Genomic DNA, 15,145 nt, shown 5'->3' with positions numbered 1-15,145 from the left:
TGATGGCACCGGTGGCAACCTGTTATCCCTTGGACCCCAATGGACACGCTGGATGAAATTAACTCCTTGTCACTCTAAGTTGGCGCACAGTTCGTCGTCAGACTGCTAATATAGGTCCCTGTGGAACATCACACCCTGGACCGTATTTAAGCTCTTATGAGGCATGATGGTGATGGAAAGATCCTCATGCTTGTCACAAGTGAGTAATGCCCGTGACTGAGCAGAGGATGCCGTTTTCATCAAGACTGACCCTTACCGCATTTTGGACAAGCCCTCCACCTCCCAAAACTTGTCCTCTAAATGCTCTACAAGAAACTGAGGCTTCATTGAGACAAATGAGTCCCCATCAGCTCTCGTACATACGAGGTATCGGGGCAAATAAGGTTCACTGCCATCCTTAGCCTAGTGTTCCTACCATGGTGTGGCCAGGGAGGGGAATGATTTATGATAATACTTCTTTGCATTGTACTGAGACTTGGAACATTTAGAGACTGCTGGTGTTTGATCACCAGCAAGTGATGACGTGATACACTTCATCACACGTCCTCCGCCTGTGCGACCCATTCCAACCAGGGGCCCCCCACACGGCCGCCACCCAGCCGCAGCAAAGGCCACCTGGCAGGATGGCCATTGCCAGGAGTCCCAATGCCCCAGGGTGACCGGCATCTACACCTTGGCATACGTGGGGAGTTAACGGATCAGGCATCAGCAGAGCGATCCCTGTGTATTTAGGGGGCTACAACCAAATGGACTGACAACCATGCTGGATATGAGATGCAAAAAATTCCATGGTCATCGTTGGCACAGAAAACGACACTGCATAGTGGGTGGAGGAAAATGCACCCAGGAAGGTGTCTTCGCCCAAGAGAGAGAGGATGAGTGGGACTGCAATGCCTCAATGAGAAAGTGGGCTAAAGATCACAATGCACGATGGACACTATGCACCATGTATGGCGCCCTTCCCCAATTGGCTCACTCTTCGGGAAAATTTTGAAAAATGGAGGCCAAACCCTGCAGAGGACTATCACACAAAGGCCAAAAGATGAGAGACTCTTTTTAGTCACCTTTTACGACAGGCAGGAATACCTCAGGCCTATTCTAACCCACGGGCCAGCGGAGGTGTTTTAAAGGTAATCATTTGCATTAGAAGTCACAGTTTTTGAGTTGCTTGAGAAAACAAAAAAATAACCTATCCTCCCACCACCACAACAGTGCAGATTTTTTAGCATGTTGCTCTGGATACTCCCTCCTAGCACTGTGCAAAAATTTGTAGCTACACAATCCCCCCCGTCAATCTCCTTTCGCTTGGCTGTATCATAAATAGCCGGAAACGATGACAGCCATTATTTTTCACTTGAGCATTTGCTGTGCTAATCGAGGTGCATATTTAGCCAATGAAATGAAAAGTTTCTTACAACAAAAAGAAATATGCATAAAGGGTTATATTCTCTTGTTGATGGTTAATATTTCAGGAAAGATAAAAAGTAATCAACTTTAATAATACTAAATAAAGAAAAAAAGGGAAGTAGGTACACAATAAAGTGTAAATTATGATAGATCTGCTGTTTTTTTTCCCCCCCGTGGGAGGCGGCTGATAAAAGTCAGAAAAGGGTAATTAGGGACTGAATTGTTCGTTCTGAAACCCTCTTGAAAAGATATACTCGAATGAGTAAAAGTCAATTACTAGGTCCCTGGAGTTTAATTTAATGCAATAAAGAGATTGAGTGGGACTGTGTTTTCTGTATTTAAGCTAAATGGTAATGTGAGGCGATTAGAAAAAGTACAGTAGCATTTTCTATTACAGAGGCAGATAGCACATGTGGGGGAGACGGAACGGTGACAGCATAGGTGAAGGTTACTCAGTCTGCATTATATTCTGCAGAATATTTGTTGAAGTATTAGCTACTATTGTACTGAGTTGAAAATTTTTAAATTTAAAAAACTTATGAAGCCAGTCAGTATTTTGCTGTGCCTATGTGTAATTATGAATATGAAAGATTAAACACGTACATGTTAAATACATATTTAGCCATATGGCTATAGAGGAAAATAAGTGTAGGGCATGATGCTACAAAGACTCAATATCTTTGCAAAATCCTAAAAAACTGGGCAATTAGGAATACGCAAAATTACAAATGGAATTAAATCTGAGCATTGGAAATTACAAATATTATGCGCCTCTCAACAGTATGTGTAGTGGTATGTAGGGTTGTTTGCTGATTATCCCTTAACTCACGAGGTGTGGTCTCTCAGACCGCCCCAGAATTTTCCAAGTAGCTCTCATAAGTCAATTATACACCACCTACTCTCTTTTTATCACCAACCCTACAAATTATTATTATTATCAGTTGCATTATAGCCTTATATGATGTGTTGCTGACATGTGATGTAGTCTCCCAGACCACACCTCATGAACTGTCCATCTACTTTCATAAGTTCAGTACAAAATGTGTTAGCAAGAATGTGACAATTTTAAGCACTTAAGTTCAATGAAATTTTTAGCCATTGGATGGATAATGAAGTCAATAATATAGAACAAGAAGTAGACAAAGAAGACAATGATTTTTCAATAGCCAGAGATCACAATTCTGCTAGTGAACAAGAGGACCATTCAGAGGTTGAACTTAAGGACAATGATGATTAGGACCTCTCTGTTTCTTCAAAAACTACTTAGTTAAAATTAAATGTGTTTGAGTGTTGGTAAAGAAAGATGTAGATCTCGGTACTGAATATTAATTTTGCAGTTCAGTTTTTATACACAACTTTAAACCCCAGCAAATTTTCAGAACATAATATTCAGTTCTCTAACAGTTCATTTTGTGCACTATTGAAAAAGGTTCACAAAAGTGTTATTTTTGCTTGATCCAACGAAAAATATTGCTGGCTTCATTTGGTGCAATAAAATCAACAAGCAGTATTTATACAGCACTTATATAGTTGTAACCATAAAATCAACAAGCAGTATTTATACAGCACTTATATAGTTGTAACCATAAATGTTGTATAACAAATTAAATTTTCAAATGATTTACAGCTTAAATCTTGGTTTAAAGATAGGGGTCAAGGAGACTACACCTCATAGTGTATGTTACAGAAAAGTCACCTCATGAGTTAAGGGTTATTATTCTTTGATTTGTGAATACTGCTAGTGTCTGCATTAAATAACTCAATCTGAAGACGTCAAGTAGTTATTCATTTATACCTTTGTGCAAATAAATACATAACATGGTGTATTTAGCTTTAAACCACCTCTCCAAAACCAGAAGACAATAAATGTCTCAAACTTTCATTGTTTATCATCTTTAGTACAAATATTTGGCGGTTGTAACTGCAGTAAATAGCACACTCTTGAGAACACATGTAAATATCTCGATAATTTCCTACTACAACGTAGCAGACCGTTTGTTAAGAAATCACCTCTTTAAATCAACGCTTTAAAGACGAACATAAAATATTTTCAAATATAATGGGCTAGCTGGGGACATCAACAACTGAATATATTACCTATTGGCTCCATAAAACCTGCGATATAAATGTTATACTAAACAAAAATTGCGAATTTTAACCATCTTGTGACACTTTACATGTGAATTTCTACTGGGCCTGAAAGTAACGAAGAAAGGTAGGCACTCGCAGAAGTCCCATGATGAACTGTGTTTACTTTGCCCAAATTGACAGGAATAAAATACCATGTCAAGCTTCTAAAATAGCAAATCGTAATCCTAATGATTACATACTATCATTCACGTATCTAAAGATTTAACATTAACTTTAATTATTATTTTTGATATTAACAGTGCCCTTGTATAACTGTGGCTCGCCAAAGAAACCAAGGTAGCAATGTCACTGCTTCTTGAGACTGTACCTTTCAAGACTTCTTTACCGCATCCGCAAATATCTTTCCTCCATGTTAACAACAAACAAAGATATTATTAATACTGAAGGGTCAGTGATCACAACCTAACTACAGAGATCACTGTATACTCTGTTGACTGGAACAGCGCTTCTAAATATCAAGTGCTCTCTGGCCTGAAACAAAGCCGTTCTACCGAAACTTCTATGCAGAATATAATAACAGATTTTCCTAAGAGGCTTTCACACACTCAATATTTATGCGCAATACCGAGTATAGCAATATTATTAGCTCTCGGCCTGAAACAAAGCCGTTCTACCGAAACTTCTATGCATAATATAATAACAGATTTTCCTAAGAGGCTTTCACACACTCAATATTTATGCGCAATACCGAGTATAGCAATATTATTACATCGTGTAATATATTGAGCGAGAGTCTACATTTTTTCAGGTGTGCTGTCTCCATCAATGTATTGCACACATCGTCAATTCCATTCTCAGACGACCATCTGAGAGCGGATTTGACGGTTTGCGCAACATATTGATGGAGACTGCAGATCAGAAAAAAAATGTAGACTCTCAATAAATATATTACGCAATATATTCGACCATGTAATTAACATATTGTACAATACATAGCAGTTCCTACCGAGACTTCCTGATTTGTGGACGTGCACACAACTGAGATGAGGCTTCGCTATATGAATATGAATGCATCAGGAAATACACATGAAAGGAATCAACTGTTGACGTGGGAAGAACGAGACCGCCGGCCTTTGTGACCGAGCGGTTCTAGGCGCTTCAGTACGGAACCGCGCTGCTGCTGCGGTCGCAGGTTCGTATCCTGTGTCGGGCATGGATGTGTGTGATGTACTTAGGTTAGTTAGGTTTAAGTAAATCTAATCCTAGTGGACTGATGACCTCAGATGTTAAGTCCCATAGTGCTTAGAGCCATTTGAACGATTTTGAGAACGAGACCAACCTACAGGGTCATCAGTACCCTTTGCCTCATTCAAACGGGGCTCAGAGGTACAACCTTTACCCAAAAGAGTCTGTCAAAGTAAAAAACAAAGCGTAAAACTAACTGGGAGCCAGACTGCAAGAGAAAACGAAATAAGCAAACCAAAATGGGACAAGATACACTAAAAGAGAAAAAAAGCATTGAAAGCAGGCCTACTAAAATAATACAGCAGATGGCCTGGGCTGGCTGATAGAAGGATAAAAGAGGATAAGCCAGGCATTCTGCAACACACTAAAATCTCCAGCCTAAAATCACAAGGCTAGGGAAACACAGATAGGGAAAATATTCACGCCAAGGCGAACAAAAGGCAAAGAAAGAACGAGGAAGAGTTAAAATGGAAGGAGGGTGAAGACCTGGGAGAGAATGCAAGGCACCCACCCATACATAGATTGAGTGGGAAAAAAAAACCTCATGAATAAAACGAAAACTATATCAGCCATTGAGGCATTGTCTACCAACACCACAGGTGGTATGATGGAAAAGTTAAAAGTTCACCTCAGGGCAGCTAAAATTGGACAATCCAACAAGATGCAGACCACAGTCAAGTGGGAACCAGAGCAACACTGAGGTGGGTCCTCATGACAGAGGAGGTGACCATGAGTCAGCCAAGTACAGCCCATGCACTGCCAGCAAAAGATAATGGGGTCCATACGAGTGGATCACACAGATGACCTCCACATATTCATTGTTTCCTTGATAACACATAGTTTATTTGATGTACTGAGGGTGCGCCATTCGGTATACCAGATCCTGAAAACTTTATGGCATAACACCGATCAGAGATCAGTCTTTGGTATGCCAGTCTCTAGGGCCAGTTTAGTGGGAGCAGAAATTCATAACAGCACTACCTACTACACCAATCCTCCACAATAACGTGTTTAGCATTTTCAGGTTTGTAGATAGCTTCCAGCAAGGTGGAAAAGGAAATCTGTCAATCATGTGAACAGAATCTTTATCTGTGTACATAAATTGTAAAAAAGTTCACTAATTTGTTGAAGCATTGACCATTCATCCTTAAAAAATTCTGATGGTCATCGGCCTCTACGGCAGTTTCTCATAGCTCATAGCATGTTAGTATAGACCCATACAGGGAGACTTCCAAGTCACTTTTTCACTCATCACTGCTTCTGCTTGTTTTTATTTTTGCAGTACTTGGTAATTGCAGTTGCTACAAAGGCTAGTTCTGATGACAGTGTGTGTATGTGGGGAGGGGGGTCACCAGAAACTAAGCTTCATGTCTCACACACATAAGTAAAAATAGTTTAAATGTTGTTTGTAAATGAAACTAAAATTGTCTTAGTTGTGGACATGTTGCATAAAGATCCAAACTGCAGCAACTACTTAGTACACTTATCACAAGAACAAAAGGAAAAACAGTGAACCACCACAAAGTTACACAGCAGACAGCAATGGCTACATCACAGAGTTCTGTTGGCTGGATAATGGCGGCTGCAGCCAAAAACAAATGACTAATGGCCAAAGACTTCTGAGTTTTCCCAATTTCTACTGATTCAGGACTGGGGAGTGGAGACACAGAGCAACACTCTGATGGCCAGCATAAAGTCAACACCCTCCACAAGCCAAATAGTTGAATGCATACATTGCCATGATTGTCGTGAAGCAACTGATAGGTCAGGTAACAAAAATTTATTCAGAAAATAAGTAATAAATTTACTAAAAATATCCATTTCTTTTCAAGAGGTAGAACCCTCCTTGAGTATCGACAAATGAATGGTAAATCATCTAGCAGATCTTTTGAAGTCAAATCTCACCCATGACCACCAAAACAGTAGTTTATTACAGTACCTACAGTTAGCTGAATTTTGCATGGACAAGAAGATGAAACCGGAACAATAAAAGCAACTCTCGCGAGTATAACAAACAAGTGTGTAGACATACCTTGCAGGAAATAAAGTATGATCCAAGATGATTAACTGGTTCTTATATTGAGCATAGGCCTAATCAATATTGCTGTATCCTACAACTCCGTCTACCCACAATCCAGATGCGAACAGTAGGTTGCCGTAGCTCGTGTTCCCCACAGACTGAATGGTACTGTAAAACAGGGTTTTGGACACTTTTACAAACAAAATCACATAATGCATAGTAGTTTTGCAAAATGACTTTTGAAAATGGAGTCAGTCTATTCTAAAACAATGTAAAACTGTCTAATGACATTTTCAGTGTAATAAGATTTATCCCAAGCTGAATCAAGTTTAAAACAAAGTACCAGTAATCAAAATCCTGCGCAGCTAATTTGATCTACTTTTTTAGTGATGCAAGTAGCCTCACTTGTCCCAGAAAATGGTTGCTTTTGATCATACAGTGATAAATAAGGTGCTGATTGCAATTTTTTGGGTATGAGCTAGACAATAACTAATTTCTACATGAAAAAAGTCACTTGCCTTCTGTTTAAGTAATTTTTTGATAGCAAAATATCAAATCACTTTTTCTTCACAAAAAATACCTCAAAAATACAGTAGTACAGATTTTGTTAGGAGAAAATATTCAAGATAGCGAATGACAGAATAACTCAAACTGTTGGACAGAATCAAAACTGTTCCAAAATGTTTGTTAAAATAAATGCTTAGCAACACTGCATCCTTTTTCAGAGTTGTAAGTGCCACTTTACAGTATATCGACACAACCTTGACACCCACATCACTTGGATTGCTACTGGTAATGCTACATTTGCCTCCACTGATCGCATGCCTGCAGGAACACTAAGAAAATATCAATCTGCCAAGCCTGTGTTTATGTGGTAGCCTAGCCACAAAGCAACTAGTTACAACCATAGCACCTAGCAAGGAGGATCACCACAGCAGTACTGCAATGAGCAATAGCAGGCACAGGCAAGGCCATCACCTCCACCAACCTTGGTCACAATCGAATGTTGTGCTCCTGGGATGGTGTATGCTGGTTGTCTTTGATTTCTGATAGTATCAAATAACTGTCATCAGTGTTATATATCTTTGAAAGATTTCAGTGGTTGGTTATCACCAACAAAATAGTAACCTCTGAGGCTTATAATTCCTTTTGTAAAGCCAAATCAGGAAGATTACCATTTGTGTGCATTCAGACTTCATGGAATTGTGTCCTCAAGGACACTGTTCGTGATTGATTTCATTTTATTAGTACTTTCCAGTGTCGTATTTCTGGGAAAAAAGTGTTGGTATTCACAAAGAATATATTATTCTGGCAACTTCAACAATTTCAACATATCCTCCAATGTACATACATTCATTGTTTCCAAGCTGCTTCTCACTTTTGCTGTCAGCTGCACAATTATGACCTTGGAGCAGCCATGAATCTCCATATTTGTTAGGTTTGAACTGAGAGGAGGCCCTAACATCCTGTTAAACAGCATTGCAGAAGTAGTCCCTAGAAGCATAGGGGACCTAGATGAAGTAACCATAAAATTCATTTGAGAGAAACCCCTTTCACATTTGTTGGAAGATATTGCAATTGTGTCCAAAATTCATTTCAGATAAAGCAGTGCTGTATACCTGGGAATTTATTTTCTTGGGGTACTCATGGAAACCTCAAATTGCTGCTCTTTCATTTAAGTGAAATTTATAGGCTAACTACCAAATTTCAGACCCAGGATTTTCTAGATGATACTTTGAATCTAAAACCTCGGTGCATTCAGCCATTTTGAAGCAGATGCTTTCTAAAAGCTTCTTTCATACTTTTATAGACCTCAGATGAACTACATGCAGCATACCAATATACAACACAAAAAACTGTGGTGTCAGATTACAAGGAAAAAAATAGGAAGACAGTTCTATCTGCTGGGATGTTCGTAAGACATTTTGCTCTAAATAAATCAAACACTTTTTTAAAACTTAAAAGAAAAAGTGCCAGTAATGTGTATGACCAGAAAAAAGCACTGGTATTATGTGGGAATCTTATTTGTGTGTGGGGAGGACTCTCGTCACCATAGCCAGTGGCTTTACCACAACGGAGCCTGTTTGATCATTCCATTTCCAATCCTTCAAATTGTTAGATCCACGTATCTTTATGAGTGGTCTGATTCCAAATTGATGCTATATTCATAGAATATTATGATTTTTTTTCATTTAGTGAAGTGCCTAGTTTTATATTTTTGAACATTTAAAGCAAGTTGCCAATCTTTGATACCTTATGAAGGTCTGACTGAATATTTGTGCAGCTTCTTTCAGATAGCACTGCATTCCAGATAACTGTGATACACCTGCTAAACCCGCTGGGCAGAACAGGTAATTAGGATTGTGGAAAGGGCCCACTAAGGTTGGGGGCAGTTTCACCTTCTTATTGTAACTTAATAACACTTTTACAACCAAAGTGGCTCATAGCCGGACCTTTACCGAATGCAACTCTTTCGTGGCTGAAGGCCTCCAAACAAGAAATCTTAACAAATCAACAAGATAAAAAAATCCAATTAAGATAGCAATAAAATAATTACCAAAAACATCACAGCAAAGTAGATAGAACAAACATATGCAAGGTGCAATACCAATGACTGAAGGCTACAATTAAGTTTCAAAATTTTAGAATCTATTACCATAGACTTTTAAAGGCAGAAGGCTGCAGTGTTTAAGCTTGAAAGATAAATTAAGGAATTAATTTTGCAAAAGTTTAAGAAAAAGAAAAAATAACGATAAGCTTTAAATTTTAAGCAGCTGAAAACAGATAATTAAACAACGGTGTCAGTCAGAAGCCTCCAGGGAGATTGGTCTGCCTTCGTTCACTTAGGAAAGATAGGTGGTGAGCCCAACTACACTTGACCCCAACCAGGGGACAGCCACGGACTGAACGACAAACAACTTGCTTGCCACCAATCGTGTTGAACAGCAACAACCAGTGAGTGAAGGACACTGCCTGAAATTACGTTAATGGCCAGGGCAGGTAACCAGAACACTAAAGGCCACAAGGCAGAAAATTCCACTGGTGCACTTGAATTGTAGTCAACCAGTATAGTTAATTCCATCGCATGGTGGCTAAATTTCAGTAATACAAGACTCAGTGTTGCTCACAGGAAAACCTCCCCAACGGCAAACTACCACAACTTGAATGGATGTGGCTTGGGTAGTTGAAACCACTACTCAACTTTGACGTTCTGGGTCGGTGAACCATGAAGCTCATAGTGATTGGACAGCTCCACACACACACTCTGGCACTGTGCATTGGCTGCCATCAGACCCAGCCGACTGCACTTCCCTCATCCGTAACAACTGACCGACTTCCCGCAGAATGCCAACAACATCTAAAATAGTTGTCAGTGAAAATAACACCAACTACACACACAACCTGACAAACATTGCACGAGGACCTGAAGATACTCAACAGTAACTAAGCACACAAGAAGACAAATCGGGAGTCGATGCACACATACACAGCCGACTCATGAGCAATCAGCGAGCCAAAACACATCATCCGGTAGGACGACTGACTGATGATCCACCAACACCATGGCCTGGCTTGAGCGACGCGTGGAGGCAATGGTCGGGCAAGCCATGTTGACGCAGACCTCACTGTTGCTCCAACCCGTCTGCACTAGTGCCGCATTGCAACTCCCTGACTGGAAGTTCTGGACTGCGCCCCAGACGCGTTCCAACTGCTTGCAGTACGAACTCATGACCCAACTCCAGATGTAAACTGGCTACGACAAACAATGACCGGGAAGTAATAGCAGTTGAGCAAAGATACTACAAGAGGGGATATATCGATATGTGCTGCTAACGCCAGTAACAGTCAGACAAAGCAGCAACTCAGTGACATTAGTAATTTAAATTAATGTAGTGAGGTGGAAGTACATTAAAAACAGGGTGTAAAATAGATGATGGCAGGAACACGAGCCACAGCCAACTTAAATTGTATTCTCTGCAAAAAGTCTTAGGTGACTATTTATTTGACCATAAGGTCATTAATTTACAACGTGAACAGCAAGGGTTCCAATATGCTACATTGACTTGCACATGAAGTTATTTCTACATCTGATGATGACTCTCCATCCAAGATAACATTCTGTGTCCTCTCAACCAAAAAGTCCTTAATCCAGTCATAAATTTCACTTGATACCCCATGCGATCGAACTTTGACAATAAGTGTTGGAGTGGTACCGAGTCAAATGCTTTTCAGAAATAAAAAAATACTAAATCTACCTGACTACCATGATCCAAAGCCTTTAGTACAATATGTGAGAAGAGTGAGAGTATGGTTTACATTTTTACATGATCAATTTCAGTATGGCCACAACCAATGGGGACATGACCCCTCAAGGACTTTTGTTCTTCTAGAAGATTCCAGAAGTATCCAATTGCCTCTACAGGATTTCCTTCATTTTCATAGTCTTCCAGTTGTCTCCGCCACCTTTCCACAGCTTTAACAAGGAAGTGGAACCATGGATGGACTACATAGCACTGCTTCAGCAGCATTTCATTGCCCGTCATATCATACACAGCAAGGGGCTTTTTTACTAGCTTACACCAGTGCTACAGTGCACAGACTGCTGCGACAATATACCCAGAAGTGGAATTCCATGATTTAACTTATAAGTCCATGAACCATGGACCTTGCCGTTGGTGGGGAGGCTTGCGTGCCTCAGCGATACAGATAGCCGTACCGTAGGTGCAACCACAATGGAGGGGTATCTGTTGAGAGGCCAGACAAACGTGTGGTTCCTGAAGAGGGGCAGCAGCCTTTCCAGTAGTTGCAAGGGCAACAGTCTGGATGATTGACTGATCTGGCCTTGTAACAATAACCAAAACGGCTTTGCTGTGCTGGTACTGCAAACGGCTGAAAGCAAGGGGAAACTACGGCCGTAATTTTTCCTGAGGGCATGCAGCTTTACTGTATGATTAAATGATGATGGCGTCCTCTTGGGTAAAATATTCCGGAGGTAAAATAGTCCCCCATTCGGATCTCTGGGCGGGGACTACTCAAGAGGATGTCGTTATCAGGAGAAAGAAAACTGGCGTTCTACAGATCGGAGTGTGGAATGTCAGATCCCTTAATCGGGCAGGTAGGTTAGAAAATTTAAAAATGGAAATGGATAGGTTAAAGTTAGATATAGTGGGAATTAGTGAAGTTCGGTGGTACGAGGAACAAGACTTTTGGTCAGGTGAATACAAGGTTATAAATACAAAATCAAATAGGGGTAATGCAGGAGTAGGTTTAATAATGAATTAAAAAATAGGAGTGCGGGTAAGCTACTACAAACAGCATAGTGAACGCATTATTGTGGCCAAGATAGATACGAAGCCCACACCTACTACAGTAGTACAAGTTTATATGCCAACTAGCTCTGCAGATGACGAAGAAATTGAAGAAATGTATGATGAAATAAAAGAAATTATTCAGGTAGTGAAAGGAGACGAAAATTTAATAGTCATGGGTGACTGGAATTCGAGTGTAGGAAAAGGGAGAGAAGGAAACATAGTAGGTGAATATGGATTGGGGCTAAGAAATGAAAGGTAGATTTTTGCACAGAGCACAACTTAATCACAGCTAACACTTGGTTTAAGAATCATGAAAGAAGGTTGTATACATGGAAGAACCCTGGAGATACTAAAAGGTATTGGATAGATTATATAATGGTAAGACAGAGATTTAGGAACCAGATTTTAAATTGTAAGACATTTCCAGGGGCAAATGAGGACTCTGACCACAATCTATTGGTTATGATCTGTAGATTAAAACCGAAGAAACTGCAAAAGTTGGGAAATTAAGGAGATGGGACCTGGATAAACTGAAAGAACCAGAGGTTGTACAGAGTTTCAGGGAGAGCATAAGGAAACAATTGACAGGAATGCGGGAAAGAAATACAGTAGAAGAAGAATGGGTAGATTTGAGGGATGAAGTAGTGAAGGCAGCAGAGGATCAAGTAGGTAAAAAGACGAGGGCTAGTAGAAATCCTTGGGTAACAGAAGAAATATTGAATTTAATTGATGAAAGGAGAAAATACAAAAATGCAGGAAGTGAAGCAGGCAAAAAGGAATACAAATGTCTCAAAAATGAGATTGACAGGAAGTGCAAAATGGCTAAGCAGGGATGGCTAGATGTCAAATGTAAGGATGTAGAGGCTTATCTCACTAGGGGTAAGATAGATACTGCCTACAGGAAAATTAAAGAGACCTTTGGAGATAAGGGAACCACTTGTATGAATATCAAGAGCTCAGATGGAAACCCAGTTCTAAGCAAAGAAGGGAAAGCAGATAAGTGGAAGGAGTATATACAGGGTCTATACAAGGGCGATGTACTTGAGGACAATATTATGGAAATGGAAGAGGATGTAGATGAAGACGAAATGGGAGATACGATACTGCGTGAAGAGTTTGACAGAGCACTGAAAGACCTGAGTCGAAACAAGGCCTCCAGAGTAGACAACATTCCATTGCAACTACTGACGGCCTTGGGAGAGCCAATCCTGACAAAACTCTACCATCTGGTGAGCAAGATGTATGAAACAGGCGAAATACCCTCAGACTTCAAGAAGAATATAATAATTCCAATCCCAAAGAAAGCAGGTGTTGACAGATGTGGAAATTACCGAACAGTCAGTTTAATAAGCCACAGCTACAAAATACTAACATGAATTCTTTACAGACAAATGCAAAAACTAGTAGAAGCCGACCTCGGGGAAGATCAGTTTGGATTCCGTAGAAACACTGGAACACATGAGGCAATACTGACCCTACGACTTATCTTAGAAGAAAGATTAAGGAAAGACAAACCTACGTTTATAGCATTTGTAGACTTAGAGAAAGCTTCTGACAATGTTGACTGGAATACTCTCTTTTAAATTCTAAAGATGGCAGGAGTAAAATACAGGGAGCGAAAGGCTATTTACAATTTGTACAGAAACCAGGTGGCAGTTATAAGAGTCGAGGGACATGAAAGGGAAGCTGTGGTCGGGAAGGGAGTAAGACAGGGTTGCAGCCTCTCCCTGATGTTATTCAATCTGTATATCGAGCAAGCACTAAAGGAAACAAAAGAAAAATTCTGAGTAGGTATTAAAATCCATGGAGAAGAAATAAAAACTTTGAGGTTAGCTGATGACATTGTAATTCTGTAAGAGACAGCAAAGGACTTGGAAGAGCAGTTGAACGGAATGGAGAGTGTCTTGAAAGGAGGATATAAGATGAACATCAACAAAAGCAAAACGAGGATAATGGAATGTAGTCGAATTAAGTCGGGTGATGCTGAGGGAATTAGATTAGGAAATGAGACACTTAAAGTAGTAAAGGAGTTTTGCTATTTGGGGAGCAAAATAACTGATGATGGTCGAAGTAGAGAAGATATAAAACTTAGACTGGCAATGGCAAGGAAAGCGTTTCTGAAGAAGAGAAATTTGTTAACATCGAGTATAGATTTAAGTGTCAGGAAGTCTTTTCTGAAAGTATTTGTATGGAATGTAGCCATGTATGGAAGTGAAACATGGACGATAAATAGTTTGGACAAGAAGAGAATAGAAGCTTTCGAAATGTGGTGCTACAGAAGAATGCTGAAGATTAGATGGGTAGATCACATAACTAATGAGGAGGTATTGAATAGAATTGGGGGAGAAGAGGAGCTTGTGGCAGAACTTGACGAGAAGAAGGGACCGGTTGGTAGGACATGTTCTGAGACATCGAGAGATCACCAATTTAGTTATGGGTAGCAGCGTGGAAGGTAAAAATCGTAGAGGGAGACCAAGAATTGAATACACTAAGCAGATTCAGAAGGATGTAGGTTGCAGTAGGTACTGGGAGATGAAAAAGCTTGCACAGGATAGAGTAGCATGGAGAGCTGCATCAAACCAGTCTCAGGACTGAAGACCGCAACAACAACAACAACTTATAAGTAACTTACAATCAAGTTAGCAGACTATTTTGTCCCTCATATTCACGTGGCTGCAGCTCCTTATAAGTTTTTTAGTTGTCATAAAAAGAATGGCCAAAGCTATCACGAGTGAAATGCTGAGTTACTATCTAGGAACTGAGAGCACTGTTCTTCCAATAATGTTTACAAAAACAATTAAGTGATGATAGCCTTTTGGTGCAAAACATATGTATCACACAACTCTGCTCTATTTTATTGGTTGTATGACTCAATTAACTTAGTCAGCTGAGTTCTCTTTTTTTTCACATACAGCTGCAGAAGCCCACTTCTATCAGAGCAGCAAAGGACTTGTGTTGAATATGACTATTTCTATAATTATGGCACATCCACAGTAGCATGAAAATTAAAGATCACTTAATTTTTCTTCTAATTTCTGGTGGCTATATGATTAAAACCGAAGAGTTTGCA

The 15,145-nt window shown here is 39.9% G+C and overlaps 1 protein-coding gene across 1 annotated transcript in view; it reads right to left on the bottom strand.

The window, feature by feature from the left end:
• LOC126365970 (zinc transporter 5-like) overlaps positions 1 to 3,990 on the bottom strand; it is a 233,939-nt gene extending 229,949 nt beyond the window's left edge. Inside the window, exon 1 of the mRNA XM_050008767.1 lies at positions 3,866 to 3,990. The gene's annotated coding sequence lies outside the window, so the exon portion shown is untranslated. The remainder of the gene's footprint in view (positions 1 to 3,865) is intronic.
• Between the last annotated feature and the right edge of the window lie 11,155 nt (positions 3,991 to 15,145).

Source organism: Schistocerca gregaria, chromosome 4 (assembly GCF_023897955.1).
Source record: "Schistocerca gregaria isolate iqSchGreg1 chromosome 4, iqSchGreg1.2, whole genome shotgun sequence".
Lineage (NCBI taxonomy): Eukaryota > Metazoa > Arthropoda > Insecta > Orthoptera > Acrididae > Schistocerca > Schistocerca gregaria.
This window is presented reverse-complemented; position numbering and strand designations above follow the sequence as displayed.